The 17,770-nt window shown below is 37.0% G+C and overlaps 2 pseudogenes; one reads left to right on the top strand and one right to left on the bottom strand.

Moving 5' to 3' along the window:
* Positions 1-632: 632 nt before the first annotated feature.
* LOC144257170 (small ubiquitin-related modifier 3 pseudogene) lies at positions 633-16,352 on the bottom strand (annotated as a pseudogene).
* Positions 16,247-17,441, top strand: LOC144257228 (histone H2A.V pseudogene; annotated as a pseudogene).
* Positions 17,442-17,770: the final 329 nt, after the last annotated feature.

Here is a 17,770-nt window from a genome sequence, read left to right as displayed (position 1 = left end):
TAATGTCTGTTTCATTCCACTATCTTTCCTATCTCCATATCCCCTTCCCTTCCCTCCCATCACTTTCCTCTATGTAATCTAAGGTAACGCTATTCTTCCCTAGTGTTCCCCCACCCCCACTTTATTGTGAATTAGCAACCACATATTAGAGAAAACATTTGGCCTTTGGTTTTGTGGGATTGGCTTACTTCTCTTAGCATGTTATTCTTCAACTCCAACTATTTACTGGCAGATGCCATAATTTTACTCTTCTTTAAGCTGAGTAATATTCCAATGAGTATATATGCCACATTTTCTTTATACATCCATCTATTGAAGGACATCTAGGTTGGTTCCATAGTCTAGCTATTGTGAATTCAGCTGCTATAAACATTGATGTAGCTGTGTCTCTGTAGTATGCTGATTTTAAGTCCTTTGGGTATAAATCAAGGAGTGGTATAGCTGGTTCAAATGGTGGTTCCATTCCCAATTTTCCGAGGACTCTCCATACTGCTTTCCATAGTGGTTGCACCAATTTGCAGTCCCACCAGCAGTGTATGAGTGTTTGGGCACTTGGAGTGTGTGAAGGATCATTTCGGTGACCATCCTTGGTTTTCTCGAACTCCTCTGTGATCAGCCTGGTCGCTCACCATTCAACAACAAATGCAAGGAGGATGGCAGGGTGTGGGGTGGTCCCTCTTGGAGGCCATGCCTCCCATCCGCTGCTGAAACACGTCGATGGTGTCCTGACCTCCATCTCCAGCTGGGATGGAGTGTCTGTTTCATTAATTGGTTGCCCATCGAACCTGAATCTAATCTGTCTCATTGACAAGCCCTGCTTCTCATAGTAGGCCTTCATCAGCTTGCTCAGTGGAGTGTGCCTCTTGATTTTGAACTGCACCACTGAGCCATCCTGCGCCACCACCTTCAGGTTGATGTGGTCATTCTCTGTCTTCACACCCTCCTTGGGCTTCTCCTTGGATGTGGCTGTGCAGCGCTGGCAGCTAGACACAGCCGCAACTCAGGTTGATCAATTTTTAAATGTTTACAGCTTCAATGAACTTTTCTCTGTACTTACACTTCTTAATTGAGAAAATATTCTCACTCTTTGAAAGTAATTGTTTTCATTTAGAAATTTATAAACATTTCAACCCAATGTTTTCAGAGTATTGCATTTTGGCCTATATTCAGTATAACTTACTTCAGCAAATATTTTTACTAGACAGAACATACGTACTATATGCATGATACACACACTCATAAAGAGGCCACAACAGAAACTCAAGTACAAATAGAAGATTAACATCCTTGCTTATTTAATGGAAACACTAATGATAATACTTTGCTTCAGTTAAAAAAAAAAAAAGCTAAATTGGATGGGACACTAGGTCACCAATAATAAAATAGACAGTTCAAACATCCCAAAATGTATGCTCACCCTATTTACAATGTGAAGTCTATGATTTCTGTTTGAGGATTTGCTTCTAAGTAAAGTAAAAATTTAAATACTGGATAAAAAGTATCTGAAATTGTAAACTTCCTATAATTTCATAGCCTTTGTCCAAATCTTTAACCCCTTTCAATTTCTTACCTTATGTAGCAAATTATATTTAACAAGTTCAGTTTTCATAGGCATGACTATGTCATATACCATTATATAGGTTTTCCTGGTATTTAAGTAAAATATGTAAATTAAAACACAAGCATAACTGGCATAAACAAAGTTTGAACACAAAGAATGACTTTTGGTTATAATCATCAAATCAGAATAGCCTAAGCTCCCTCCCCATTAGATGGAAAACACAGAACAAGAACAGTAAGTCATCCCTTTTAAAAAAAATTTAAGGGAAATTACAAAATAATTAATGAACTTATTTTTTACAGAAGTAATGAAGCAAATTGTCCCCACTTTGGAATATCTACTGTGTCTTGTAATATACAAAACCTCTTGCCAGCCTCCTTAGTTTAAGATCAAAGATTTTGATTCTTTAGAATCAGATTCTGTAGCTTTGCTATATTCTGATGAGCCTCATGCTCCCAATATTTTCTGACACTGAATATGTAAGAAGAGAAGAACTCTCAAATATGTGTGTCTTATTTTAAAATGTAAATCCTAACTCCTATTCTTGTATATATTTTTTAAAATTATAGAAATCACATAGACATGTCACTTGCCTAGTAAGAGAAAAAGGGAGAGTTCTCAACTGCAGCTTGCTGCTACTACAATAAGAACAAACCTGCATTTATTTCTTCTGCCTTAGTTTGCTCTGGGTCTTTTCATTCCCAATCATATAAAAAGGCTCCATGACACCACACTCATAATTACAGAAGAATTCCAAGTAAAATATGTAGCTCCTCTACCCTCAAGAAGTGGAACAAAACTCCAACTTCTTAATGGCAGACTGCAGATGGTAACTTCCTTCATGGAGTGCAACATGGAAGGGAGGGAGAGGAGCTCTACAGAGGAGTGCCTTGACAAACACCACCTGGAGCCACAGGATTAAGGACAGTATCAACAGGGACAAGTTTAATAAAAACTGCATTCTACAGGGACACAGTTACATCAATGTTTATAGCAGCACAATTCACATTAGCTAAATTGTGGAGCCAACCTAGATGCCCTTCAATAGATGAGTGGATAAAAAATGTGGCTTATATACACAATAGAATATTACTCAGCAATAAAAGAGAATAAAATCCATTTGCAGGTAAATGGATGGAGTTAGAGAAGATAATGCTAAGTGAAGTTAGCCAATCCCAAAAAACAAATGCCGAGTGTTTTCTCTGATATAAGGAGGTTGATTCATAGTGGGATAGGGAGGGGGAGCACAGAAGGAATAGAGGAACTCTAGATAGGGCAGAGGGGTTGGAAGGGATGGGAGGGGGTATGGGTTTAGAAATTATTGTGGAATGTGATAGACATCATTATCCAAAGTACATGTATGAAGACCCGAGTTGGTGTGAATATACTATGTATACAACCAGAGATATGAAAAATTGTGCTCTACATGTGTAACAAGAATTGTAATGCATTCCGCTGTCATATATAAATTTTTTTAAATGAATAAAAAATAAACAAACAAACCAAAAAAAAAAAGGAAAAGAAAAGAAATTAGAATGGTATTTTGTCTCTGTGGTCTTCCTCCAAAAAACCTATAATCCTAATCTAGTCTTCTTATGTAAAATAGTTTAGAAAAGTTTCAATTTTCAATGAGAATGAAGTTAGCTTAATAATCATAATCTCATCAAGTGTGTATGAGCATCCAACCAACAGTTTGTACATTAGGATATACTGAGAGTATGAGTGAGGGAATCCTCTCTGAATTGCCAAGCTATTTCTTCAGGATTGAAGCCAATTATTCAGGCTGCTTCTAAACATTGTTTGTAGCAGGAGAACTTCTCATGGGGACATATTCAATTAAAAATTTTTTATTAAGAATTTAATTTTGTGAATGAGTGAGTGTGTGAGAGAGAATGTGTGTGCATATGGGTGTGTTTGTGTTTTAAATGTTGATCTTCTAAAAGCTTAAGGATGGGAAGATCCCTGCATATAGAAAACAAGGAGAGACAAATCTTTTGCAGTTTCCATTTCTATTGATATTCTTGTCAAGGTCATGTTATAAGAGCCTCAAGCTTTTTTCAGATCCATTACAAAGCACTTAGGGATTGGCTATCATGTTAGTTTTTCCCTGAGGAAGAAGGGTGAAAATGAGCAGGGCTCTGCCGGGTGGTGGTGGTGACAGTGATAACACCATAATGATAACAGACAGCAACATCAAAGCAGTGATAATACAATTTAGTTAAGAACCTCTTTGTCCCATTAATCGTAATGGATACTTTATACTTAGCACCTCATTTAACAAACTTGTTAGGAGAATATTATTCTTCCCATCTTATTCTTCCCATCTGAGAAAATTTAACAGCATGGAAAAAATTCTAAAACTATACTAATAATAAGAGTCTTAAATATCTGATCCTTTTCCACAATATGCACTGCCTCTGAAGAATATCAGTTGGTTTCTAGCATATGGGTGATCCATGGACAAAAAAATTACTAGCACGCATGCATTAATATGCATTGATCTCACTTAGTCAATGGAGCAAAATTGGAGGAAATACATTTAGTTTATCTGGACCAGATGGCACAGATGCTACAATATAACTAAAAATACTTTTTAACCCATTCTCATTCTCAAAAATTCTTTATTAGAAGTCTTGACAGAAAAATGAACTGAAATCTCTGTTTGCACCTCTGTAACAAAATACCATAGAGTAATTTATTTTATTTTTTTAATATTTATTTTTTAGTTTTTTTAAAAAACAATAGAAAGTTACTTCTCACAGTTATGGAGTCTCTTCTCATGCCATCTTTTGCAAAAGTCATATAAGAATATTGGATGATCAGGCTTTTTTCCTTTTTCCCCAATTCTGATAGCATCATTAAAATCACTTGGGGTTTAGGGAGTACATTTCCACTTTAGATTTCACAGTTATTAAGGATTATATGTGGCTAGAACTAATTAGATCTCAGATAGTAGTTATTTTAGCAAGATCAACAAGCTTCTTTATCTATTGCAGAATTCAGAAAGAAGAGGTTACTAGAATCAGTGACTGAGTATAGTCTATGGATGGAAAGAATGAAATTAAATGAGGATCAGACTGAGAAAAAGAACCACTAACTGGAAAGACGCTTGAAAAATAATAACAAAATATAGGGTGACAGGGTTATGGGTTACAGATTGTATCCTACTCCATAATTGTGAGTGAGAAATATCCTAGCCTATATTTCTCAATGTTTTGTTTATTTTGTTAAGTATGTCACACACTTTGAGATCAGAATTCTGTCAATTCTTTAAAAAAAATAGATGTAAACGATTTAAGGAGAAGCTCCTCAAACAGTAGGCAGACATCAAGACAGTCCTTCATACTTTGCTGCATCATTGGACAGAATATGTTGAAGTCTTTGTGATTTTAAGGAAGTCATAAAGAGGCTCTGAAATTTAGACTGTGTCTTTGTTATCATGACAGATTGGTATTCAATTATAGCATATTACACTCAATAGCTGGATGTTCATACGTTTGCACCTCTGTAACAAAATACCACAGAGTGAGTAATTCAAAAACAATAGAAAGGTACTTCTCACAGTTCTGGAGGCTCAGAGGGCCAGGATCAAGATGCTGGCGGGTTAAGTTATCTGGCAGGGGCTGTGCTCTGCTTCTCAAATGGCCTTGAACACCACATCCTTTGGAGGAGAGGAACCCTGTCCTAACATAGCAAGGCAGAAGGGCAGAAGAGATCAAATACCCTCTGTCAAGCCCTTTTACAATGACTTTTCATGTGGAGCCCTCATGACCTAAACCCCTCCTGAAGGCTCCACCTCCTGACACAGCTGGATTGGAGAATAAATTTCCAATGCATGGAAGTTGGGGGAACACACCTAGACCATAGAGTTCTGTCTCTGGCCCTACAAATGTATGTCCTGCTCACAAGTAAAAATATGCATTCCATCTCAAAATTCATTCCATCAAAAAACCACCCCCAAATTTTTAACTGTTCCCAGTATCAATTCAAAAGTCTAAAATTCAATGTCTCATCTGAATTAGGTATGGGTAAGACTCAAACGTGTGTTTCCTCCTGAAGCTAATTGCTCTCCCATTGTGAGTCTGAAAAATCAAACTAGTATGTACTTCTAAACTCTATTGATGGAACAGGCATAATATAGACATCACAATTCCAAAAGGTAAAAATTGACAAGAAGAGAGAGGTTACAGCTCCGAAGGAATTCCAAAGCCTAACAGGGCAAGCAATATGAAATCTTAAGCTTGAGAATATGTCATGCTTCCCAGATACACTGGGGTGAGGGTTGAGTCCCCAAGGCTCCAGGAGATTCTGCCTCCATGGCTATGCTAGGCACAGCCCAGACTGTACTCTCATTGGCTGGAATCAGGTGCCCAGGCTGGCATTGCACACTTGTGGATCTACAGTTATGTGGTCTCAAGAGCACTCCTGCCCCCATGACTTTACTATGCATTGCCCTTGTGTGGGCTCTGGACACCCTTTGAAATCCAGGTGAAGGTAGCCATGCAAGAAGAACACAACTCATTTACTCCCAAACCCTCCGAGTTAGTGAGAAGTAGACACTGCCAAGATTTATGATTCCCAACCTCAACAGCAATGTCCCAAGCCACAACTGGGGCCCATCTGGGTCATAGTAGGGCAGCTGAGGATGCTATACAGAAGTGGATGGGTAGGGAAGAGGCCCTGAGCAGCAATCCCCTAATTCCCATAGGTGACCTAGGTCCCTCATTTGAAGCAATCCTGACCTCAAGGCACTGGCACTCTGGGCCTGAGGTGGGTGTGGCAGCCTCCAAGTTATCCAAGTGCATTTGGGGTTATTCTCCCACTATCTGCTGGCTCATACCTGGCTTCTTTCTATGTACACTAATCTCCTTGTCAAAGAGAAGAGGATTTTTTTCACTGTGCAAAATGGACCTGCCTATGACCTCTTCTTTCTCTAACCATCCCGTAAATCTAGAAGGAATGTCTTCTTTCTTTTTTGAAGATTAGAAGTTTTCTTTCCTAAACAAAATTTTTTGGTAGAACTTCATAGTTACATATAGTAGTTGGGTTCATCCGGAGAAAATCATATATGCATGGAATTCAATTTCAGTTTATAATTCCCTCCTTTTCCCTCCCGACCTTCCTCCCCTTGCTAGTGTTCCTGCCTCTATGTCTAAGACTTCCTTTTGCTCATCTATTTATTTATGTTTGATTTGTTGTTTTCATTTATACATAAATGTGAAGTTCCCTGTGGTATAGTTATATATATGATTTTTTAATAATTCATTCCTATTGCCTCTCCTTTCTAATCCTTAACACTGCATGTTGATCTTCTATACTACTTATATTCCCTATAGTTTTATGATATCCTACCCTTTCTCCTTCTTTCCTTTATTTTACTGTAGCTTCCACATATTAGAAAAAAAAATTGACCTTTGAGTTTCTGAGACTGGTTTATTTCACTTAAATGGATGTTCTCCCTTTCCATCCATTTGCCAGTAAATGCCATAATTTAATTCTTTTTTATAGCTGAGTAAAACTCCATTGTACATATATAACACAATTTCTTAATCCATTCATCTATTGAAAAGCACCTGAGTTGATTCCATAATTTAGTTATTGTGAATTGTGTTGCTATAAACATTACGATGGAAAATATCAAGGAGTGGGATAGCTGGTTCATATGATGGTTCCATCTCTAGATGTTTGAGGAATCTCCACACTGCTTTCCAGAGTGATTATACTAATCTGCAGTCCCATCAACAATGTATAAATGCACCTTTTTCCCCACATCCTCACCAACATTTGTTATTATTTTTATTCTTGATCGTTGCCATTCTGAATAGAGTAAACTGAAATTCTAGGTTAGTTTTGGGTTGCATTTCCCTGATTGCTAGAGATGTTGAACATTTTTCATATATTGTTGAACATTTGTGATCCTTCTTTTGAGAAGTTTCCTGTTTAGTTCTTTTGCCCATTTATTGATTGAGTTACTTAGTTTTTTGGTGGTAATTTTTTTTTCAGTTCTTTATATATTCTGTATATAAATCCCCTATCAGAGGAGTAGCTGACAAAGATTTTCTCATTCTGTAGGCTCTCTATTCATGCTCTTCATCATTTCCTTTCCTGCATACAGCTTTTTAATTTGATGCTGTCCCACTTATGATTCTTGGGTTTATTTCTTGCCTTTTGGAGATCTTGTTAAGGTAGTTGGTGCCAGCATCAATATGATGAAGTGTTGATGTTTTCTTCTTGCAGTTACAAGGTTTATGGTCTAAATCCTAAGTCTTTGATCCATTTTGATTTGATTTTGTTCAGGGTGAGAGATAGGGATCTAGTTTCATTTTTCTGCATATAGCTATCCAGTTTTCCCAGCATCATTTGTTAAAAAGGCTATCTTTTGTCAGAAATATTTTGGCACTTTTGTCAAGTATCAAATGGCTGTAAGTATGTGGGTTTGTCTCTGTGTCTAGTTTTCTCTTGCATTGGTCTTCCTGTGTGTTTGATGCCAATACCATGCTGTTTGTATTACTATATAGCTCTGTAGTTACAATTTCAGATCAGGTATTGTGATGCCCCCTGTATTGTTTTTCTCACTCAGTATTGCAAAGGCTATTCTGAGACTCTTATTTTTCAAAATGAATGTAATGTTGTTTTTTTCTAATTCTGTGAAAAATGTCATTGGTATTTTTTGCATATTACATTGAAATCTGTATATTACCTTTAGTAGTATGGCCATTTTGATACAATTAATTCTGCCTATCCAAGAACTTGGGAGGTCTTTCTATCTTCTAAGGTCTTCTTCAATTTCTTTCTTCAGTGTTCTATAATTTTCATTGTAGAGCTCTTTTACCTCCTTGGTTAGATTAATTCTCAAATGTTTTGTTTTGAGACTTTTTTTATTTTTTATTGTGAATGGAATGGTTTTCCTGGTTTCCTCTTTGGCCGATTCACTGTTGGAGTATAGGAAAGCTATTGATTTATGGGTGTTGATCTTGTATTCTGCTACTTTGCTCAACTCGTTTATAAGCTCTATATGTCTTCTGGTGCATTTTGTTGATGTTTGTTTTTGATCTTCTAGATATAGGATCATATCATTAGCAAACAGAGATACTTTGATGACTTCTTTTCCTATTTGAAGCCCTTTGATTTCCTTCTCTTGCTTGATTATCTGGCTAATGTTTCAAAGGTTATTTTAAATAGGAGTAGTGAGAGTGAACAGCCTAGTCTTGTTCCTGATTTTAGAAGAAATGCTTTAGTTTTTCTCCATTTAGTATTGATATTGGCTTTGGGTTTGTCATAAATGGCCTTTGTGATGTTAACTGCCTTTGATGCCTAGCTTCTTCAAGATTTTTAACATGAGTAGGTGCTAGATTTTATCAAAAGCCTTTTTTGCATCTGTGGGAATGATCCTGTGATTGTTGTCCTTAAGTCTGCTTAATTGGTGAAGTATATTTATTGATTTGCATATGTTGAATCAACCTTGCATCCCTAGAATAAAACCGACTTGACCATTTTTTAATGTGGTGTGCTAATATTTTATTGAAGACTTTTGCATCCAAGTTCATCAGGGATAATGGTCTGTAGTTTTCTTTGATGCATCTTTGTCTGGTTTTGGTATCAGGGTTATACTGGCTTCATAGAATATTTGGGAGTGTTCCTTCCCTTTCAATTTCTTGGAATAATTTGAGGAATACTGGTTTATTTCTTCTATAAAGTTCTAGTATAACTCAGGTAAGAATCCATCCAGTTCTAAACTTTTCTACTTTGGAAAGTTTTTAATTGCTGTTTCAGTTTTATTAATTGATATTGGTCTGCTTAGGTTTTTCTATATCTCCCTGGTTCAATTTGGGCAGGTCATATATGTCTAAAAATTTGTCAATGTCTCCCATATTTTCCAGTTTATTTGAGTATAACTTTTCAAAATAGTTTCTGATGGTCCTCTGGATTTCAGAAGGGTATGTGATATCTTCTTTTTCCTTTCTAATTTTATTGATTTGGGTCTTCTCTCTGTGTCTTGGTTAGTTTGGCTAAGCATTTGACAATCTTATTTATTTTTTTCAAAGAACAACTCTTCATTGAATTGATCCTGTGTATTTTCTTAATTCTGAATTTCATTAATTTCAGCTCCAATCTTAATTATTTCCTGTCTTCTACTGGTTTAGGAATTAGTTTGTTCTCTTATTCCTAATTCCTTTAGGTGGAGCATAAGCTTATTTATTTTAAATCTATTTTTTTTAATGTAGGCATCCAGTGCTATACATTTTTCTCTTAGAATGCTTTTATGCTGTCCTAGGTATTTTGATATGTTGTATCCTTGTTCTCATTTGTTTCTAAGAATTTCTTGGTATCTATTCTCACATTTTTTTGGTTCATTCTTCACTTAAAAGAATATTATTCAATTTCCGTATGTTTACATTTTTCTTGCCACTGATTTCTAGTTTATTCAATTATGATCTGATAGAATACATGGGATTCTATTGATTTTTTCATATTTACTAAGATTTACTTTGTGACATAGAAATTTGTGTATTTTGGGAAAAGTTACGTGAGCTGCTGAGAAAAAGGTAAGTTCTGCTGTTTTGCGTGAAATATTCTATAGATATATGTTAGGTCCATTTGATTTACTAAGTATTATTTAGGTTAGAGATATATTTATTGATATTTATATTCTGATGACATATTAGTAATAAGTATGTGTTGAAATCAACCAGTATTAGTGTTGCGGTCTATCTGAGATTTAATGCCATGGAGTATTTTTTTTAATGTAATTGGGTTTGGTGACATTTGGGACATAAATATTTAATATCATAATATCTTCTTGTTGGGTCATTTCCTTTACCAGGATAGAGTGGCCTTCTTTGTCTCTTCTGATTTATTTTTGCTTAAAATCTTTTTTGTCAGATATAAAAAGAGCTACCATTACTAGTTTTTAGAATCTGTTTGTATGCAATATTTTTTCCCATTATTTTATCTTCAGCCTGTGGGTATCTTTGCCTACAGGTCCCTTGTAAACAGCATATAATTGGATCTTGATTCCTGATCCATTGTTCTAACCTATGCCTTTTAATTTGTGAGTTGAAATCATTAATACTCAGTGTTAGTGTGAATATGTGTTTGTGGTTTCTTGCCATTTTGGCTTTTATGCTATATTTAATACTGTCTTGAGACATGGGGCTCAATTTGTTTTGATCTTGAGCCCCATGTAATTGTACCCCACATAAGTCTAATCTGGGCTGAATAATGAACACATGCAGAAGAGCAATTAATGTGTAAATTAGGTTATATGAATGTATACATATATCTATATATTCAAACACATCTGCACAGTGAGCACATACACAACCATGCAGCATACTTACATGCACAAGAAATCATGCATAATGGGAAAAAGGTGAAGAATAATAAAACATGATGAAATGATATTTGAAAAAAAAAGTCAGAATTTTAAAAAGTAAAAAAAGGGAACATAGAGAAGAAAGAAATAAGCAGAAAAAAGAAAGAAAAGAAAAAGGGAAAAATCTGAGTGAGAGAGGGCTTGTTTCTGCTGTGATGATCAAATCTGGTTGGAAGGGATGGATTTCAGTCTTCAGATTTATTTTTGGCTCTGTATTTTTAGCCACTATCCTTGTATTCCTCACCTAGCTGCCAGCCCAGGTGTAGTAGCTCTCAGCTTCCAATCTCCCAGCACTCGGTGGGATAGACTGGGGAATGCTGATAAACTGGGTAATCCTGTAGCAGGGCTGATGCAGAGTTCTAGATTGGAGTTTCTACTTGTTGGGGTTTGGACTTCAGTGAGTTTGGAGCTCTGCTGATGGATATTTGAGATTCGGTTCCCTCTCCCCGTTGGTGTGGAGCCTCCTCTCTCTACTGGGCTTCTGAATTTCTGGGACTTCAAGAAAAAATCCACTTTTAGGACATAGGGACTAACCCTCCATGGATTTCACCTTCACTGTTACAGATGTGACTTACTGAGTATCCACCTGGAGTGCAGATGCGCTTGTGTGGTGGTGGTGTCTTTGCAATAGCTCTTATGGAATGCCAACCGTTATGGGAGTTTTCTCCCTTGGAATCCACAGACTAAATGGTCCAGGTTAAATGATCTTTGTGCCTGTTTCAGTCTCTCTTTTCATCAGCGACTGGTAATTTCCTTCATAAATCCCCAATCCCCTGCCTCTGTTCACAGCTGCAAGAAGCTGCGCAGGGACAGCATTCAGTGCCTGAGAATATTTTCCCCACCTGCCAGTGTGCTCTGCCCTCACAGAGGGCTTTCTGCTCCAGGCTCCCTGTCCCCAAGGACGGCTTTTATCCCCGCAGACAGTTTTGGATTTGTTTTCACTGAGACTCTTTCCCTACCAACGCTGTGCCCATTAATATCAGTCTTCCTCTGTAAACCGCAGGTTTCCCCAAGTCAATTTTTCTTTATTTTTTAATTTCTTTATTCCCCAGCCCCTGTCTTGCTGTGCTAGCAGCCAGAGCAGGCGCGCCTCTAAGGTATTATATTTTACGCTCAAGTACCAACTTTCTGGAGCTCTATGAATTTCTTTAACAGTTCAGTATTAGGTTTCAGTGAGGTTCCTTTGTTACCTTGCTGAGGAGCAATTTTTCCCTCTAAGGAACTGCTGGGCTATGCTTCCTTCCTCTGTTCTGCCATCTTGTCTTATTAAATTTGGGGGTTTTTTACTATATTATCAGGCTGAAGGTTTTCCAAATCTTTACATTTTGCTTCCCCCTTAATTATGAATTCCATCTTTAAATCATTTCTCTTTTCTTGCATTTTATTATAGCAGTTAAGAGAAGTTGTGCGGCATCCTCAATGCTTTGCTCAGATATTTCTTCTCTCAAATATCCTATTCATCAGTCTTTTGTTGTTGTTGTTGTTGTACTGATGATTGAACCCAGGGGTGCTTAACCCACTGAGCCACATCCCCATATATATATATATATATATATGTACATATTTAAGAGACAGGGTCTCACTGACTTGCTAAGTACTTCATTAAATTGCTGAGACTGGCTTTGAACTTCCCAGCCTCATCCTCCCAAGCCACTGGGATTACAGGGCTGTGCTGTGTTTATAAATCTTAAATTATGCTTTCCACAAAGTCTTGGGTAAGAGACATAATTCATCCAAGTTATTTGCCACTTTGTAACACAGATGGCCTTTCCTCCAGTTTCCGATAAGAAAATGGTCATTTATGTCCATCTCTTGTGCTCTCCACCCCCTCTCTCTATTTCCTTGCTGTACAGGAAATCCAATGCAAGCCTCTGGCGTGCTAGGCAAGTGCTCTACCACTGAGCTACATTCCCAGCATGTTTACTTTTATTATTTTCTAATTCTGAGGCAAATTCTCACTAAGTTGCCCAGGAAGGCCTGGAACTTACGATCCTCCTGCCTCAGCCTCCTGAATAGCTGGGATTACAGCTGTCTACCATAGGCCTGGCCTTTCTACCAGCATTCTGGTTATGACCACTTGGATGATCACTAAAAATACTGAGGCTTTCCATACAGCTCTTCTCTTATGAACCCTCACCAGAATCATCCTTAATGCTCTATGTTCATGGTGATGTAGGCTTTTCTTCTAGCACTCACTTCAAAACTTCCAGCCTCTACCTTTAACCTAGTCCCAAAGCTGCTTCCACACACTTAAGTATTTGTTAGACAAATACCTCAGGTCTCTGTATCAATTCTGTTTTAATCCACTTTTGCAACTATAACAAAATATTATAGACTGTACAATTAATAAGCAATGCAGAATTACTTCTTATATTTCTGGGGCTAGGACTTCCAAGATCAAGACAGTGACATTTCAGTTTTCTGGTAGTGACTGCTTTCTGCTTCCAAGATGGTATCTTGGATGCTGTGTGCTCATATAGAAGGAAGTAGAATGGTAAAAAGTACCAAACTCTCCCTGTCATTTTTTAACGTCATGTGTGACCTAAACACCTCCCCAAAAGCTTTACCTCCAACCACAATGACACTGTATACATTCAGATCAGAGCAAGTAGCATTATAATCACCATCCTAAGATCTGGTTGATAATGTGGTCCAAGAAGAACCTTCCTTCAGCTTTGGGATGTGTGTATGTGTGTGCGTGTGTGTGTGCGTGTGTGTGTGTGTGTGTGTGTGTGTAGAAGTGAATCTGAAAGTACCAATTATATGAATCTTGTTCTTGATGATAAAAATAATATTTATTAAGGCATTTTTTTTCATTAAGGCTTTTCTAGAAGTAACAATATTTTTTAAATTTATGAAATAAAACCTGATAAGATAGGATGAATACCCCACTCTCAACCCAGGTATCTTTTGAGAGAAAATTGGGATTTTCATGTTCCAGCTTTATATTAATTTTCTAAAAATAAATATAATAAAAAAGGAAAATGCTAACATGGGTTAAACATCAGCTAAGTGCTAAAGAATTCTCATTATTATTTCATTTAAGGCTCTGAATTTGCCCTGAGAGTTATACATCACTCCAGCCATTTTAAAAACACAAAAACCAGAGCTGGGCATGGTGGCACACACCTGTAATCCCAGCGGCTCTGGAGGTTAAGGCAGGAGGATTGTGAGTTCAAATCCAGCCTCAGCAAAACAAGATCCTGTTTCTAAATATGATACAAAATAGGGCTGGGAATGTGGCTCAGTGGTCAAGTGCCCGAGTTCAACCCCTGGTGCCCCTTCCCCCAAAAAAGGGAAAACTTAAAATTTAGACAATAATTATCTTTTTCTGAGCCACACCACTAGTGAGTGACAAAGCCACAAACCTGAGTCAGTCTTTGAGCATCCCATAATGTTCAGATGCTTTTGGAAGTTGGGATCCAGAAGCATGGGCACTTCTGTGGCCAGAGGACAGAAGCACAGAGAGGACCTGGCCATACAGGTCAAAGAAGAGAGCCAGACAGATTGTCAAAAGCATGGTTTCAATTAAAACAAGCTAAAGCAAAGTCTTGCTCATTTTAAGCACATCACATCTTCATCATCCATGTTTCTTCAGAACAGAATATTGTATTTCACTCAGGCATGGACTTGAAATGGTAATGGTCATCAAAAGCAGAAACTCAAGAATAGTGATTTGGAAGAGGTGCTATCAAAATCTCAGAATCTCCAGTACAGAACAATGTAAAGGCCACCCAAGAACGACCTCACCAAAGAGGATGCAGAAGCTAGAGCCACATTTGTTTGTGTTCATTTGCTCTTGGGAAAGAACATGATAAAGAATATTAATAGGGCTGGGGTTGTGGCTCCATGTTAGAGCACTTGCCTCACATGTGTGAGGCACTGGGTTCAGTTCTCAGCACCAGATTTAAATAAATGAATAAAATAAAGGTCCATTAATAATTTTAAATTTTTTAATTAAAAAAAAGAATATTAATAGTATCTTAGCATGTAAATGTGTGCAATTACCACAGCAAAATCACCTTTCCACTGAATTTGTGGCTGTTTTAAAGCGCAGGGAAGAAAGTGCTATAAAAGGAAAAGTCTTGAGAATCTATTTCTGGTCATAGCACCTACATGTTCAGTACTCACTAAATAACTGGTTGGGCCTTATATTAAAGAATAACTTTAGATAGAAGAGTGAAATACCAAAAATTGATCAGGATGCTAAGAATTTGTCATGTACAATATTCACTTTTTAAAACTCCTTCCCTAAATTGCAAATGTTGAAATAAAAATTTCACTTTTCTGTTCTCTGTTTGTATTATATGTGAATTTCACTTTAAATTTTAATATGAATCATTGCAATGTAAAAACCCCTAATTTAACTACAGGGTACATAGAAGTCCTCAATATGAAGGAAACAAGAGGACCTTGGGTTTCTTCTCTCTCCTCCTGTGGACACATTGTGTGTGATCCAGAAAGAATTCAAGCGGCTTGGTTGTACAACCCACAGCAGTGGTAGCATTGTCTAGTTTTTATTATAAAAGTTGCATATGTTCATGATTTTAAATATTTAAATATTATCAAGTTATATTTTTTAAAAGCCCTCTCTCTACCCATTCAAAACTTCCTCTTGCCACTCACCATAGTTTTTTTTTTTTATGTGTATCTTGCCAGTTGTGCACACAAGTACACATAGATTTTTTTTTTCTTTACATAAATAAGATTATACCCTAAGTACCCTTTACAACTCTCTTCAAAAGAAAAGCTATACAACCAGGTTTGCTTTAACACTTGTAAAATTTTAAAGTTAAAAGATTCAATAAAGTTTTAAAAAATTTTCAAAGAAAAATTCACTTCATTAGTACACCAACATATAAAAGAAAACATCTGGAGTCCCACCTTTATAGCCCCAAACAGGAACTAAGATAACAACATGGTTTAAAATTATGTAGAGAGTCTTTGACTGACATGGGTGCAAAAGCAGCACACAGTCAGCAGAAACTATAGTTCAAATTTCAGATTTTGATCTTTTCCCTTGTTAGTGATTTGTGATATGATATTCTCTTTGGATGATGGGCAGCACTAGTGAGACACTGTTCATTCTGTGGTCACAGTCACAATAGAAAACAGCCAATACCTTACACTGTACTGTGTTGCTAAGATATGACATTCAGTAGGTTAGGTGTATTAAATGCATTGCCAAATTATGATACTTCAACTTACAGTGGATTTATTGGGATATAACACCATCATAAGTTAAGGAGTCCCTTTATATTCAGAGCTAAGTTACATCTCCTGGAAATTAAAATCTCATTAGTGGTTATTGTCCCGACCGGCGGCGGCGATCGGAGCTGCGAGAGCGGCTGCGGCGGCGCGGGGCGGCAGCGGGTGGTCGCGCGGCCCAGCGAAGGCAGAGGCGGCCGAGACCATGGCTGGAGGCAAAGCTGGAAAGGATAGTGGGAAGGCCAAGGCCAAGGCAGTGTCTCGCTCACAAAGAGCTGGACTACAGTTTCCTGTGGGCCGCATCCACAGACACTTGAAGACTCGTACCACAAGCCATGGACGGGTGGGTGCCACTGCTGCCGTATATAGTGCTGCGATTCTGGAGTACCTCACTGCTGAGGTGCTGGAGCTGGCAGGTAATGCTTCCAAGGATCTCAAAGTAAAGCGTATTACTCCACGTCACTTGCAGCTTGCAATCTGTGGTGATGAAGAATTGGATTCTCTTATCAAGGCTACCATAGCTGGGGGTGGTGTGATCCCTCATATCCACAAATCTCTGATTGGAAAGAAGGGACAGCAGAAAACTGCTTAGAGGGTTGTTTTAACCAATCCTCTTCCTCCCCGTCATTGTACTGTAACTGGGACAGAAGATAACAGTGGGGATATGTGGAATTTTTAAAAACAGTTAAATGGAAAGGCATAGACAATTACTGTAGACATGCTAAAAGAAACATTTGTATGTTCTTAGACTCAAAGTTTGATAAAGTACCTTTTCATGTGGTGACAGTGTGTGTTGATTGGCTAGGTTTCTCCCATATGTTTTATACAAAAATGGAATTGATAAACCATTTTTTACAAAATTATTGTCTCAAAATTGTTCTGTTCATGATGTATTGAAAATATTTTGCTCAGCTTTTGAAATTTTTTTAAATCATAATCATTATTCAGAATAGTCTTAAAGTAGAAATTGGGAATATAGCTTTATCATGTTTGATATTCCATGTTATATTGAATGTTAGACGCTATCAATTTGTTATAATGCTCCATTATCTTATTATATACCACTAAGAAAGGAAAACTCCTTGAATTAATGCCATCAATTATAGGATACATCTCAATTTCAGAGATGTTAGAATATGGAAAAATATGCATTTTATACCGAAATGGGGTAGTAGATTTACTGGAATCCTTTATTGAGTACTTACCACGTGCCAGGCCCTGTGGTCAGTGCTTTACTAATCAAGAAATCTTATCCTCACATTATAGACATGGTTCCTGAGGTTCACAGAAATTAAATGATCTGCCAAAAAATATTTAGGACTAACAGATTATACACCTAGATCTTAATGACTCTAGAGCCCACACCCTTACCTAGATTTAATGTTAGATTTATCAAACCTTTCTGCTTTTGGCTTAAAATTCCAACTTTTGGTGGTCTTTTATTGATATAGTAACAGTAATTTGTACAATCTTTTAAAAATTATTTTTTTGTTGTCAGTTTCTAAATAACTGTTAGAAGATTTAAGTTAATGTACTAATTAATGGTCCATCAGAAAATTCTATTTTTCTGTCTGGAAATCTTCATAAAGAAGGAAATTTTTGATGTTTTATAGTATAACACTATC

The sequence above is a fragment of the Urocitellus parryii genome, chromosome 10, assembly GCF_045843805.1.
Source record: "Urocitellus parryii isolate mUroPar1 chromosome 10, mUroPar1.hap1, whole genome shotgun sequence".
NCBI classification, from domain to species: Eukaryota; Metazoa; Chordata; class Mammalia; order Rodentia; family Sciuridae; genus Urocitellus; species Urocitellus parryii.
This window is presented reverse-complemented; position numbering and strand designations above follow the sequence as displayed.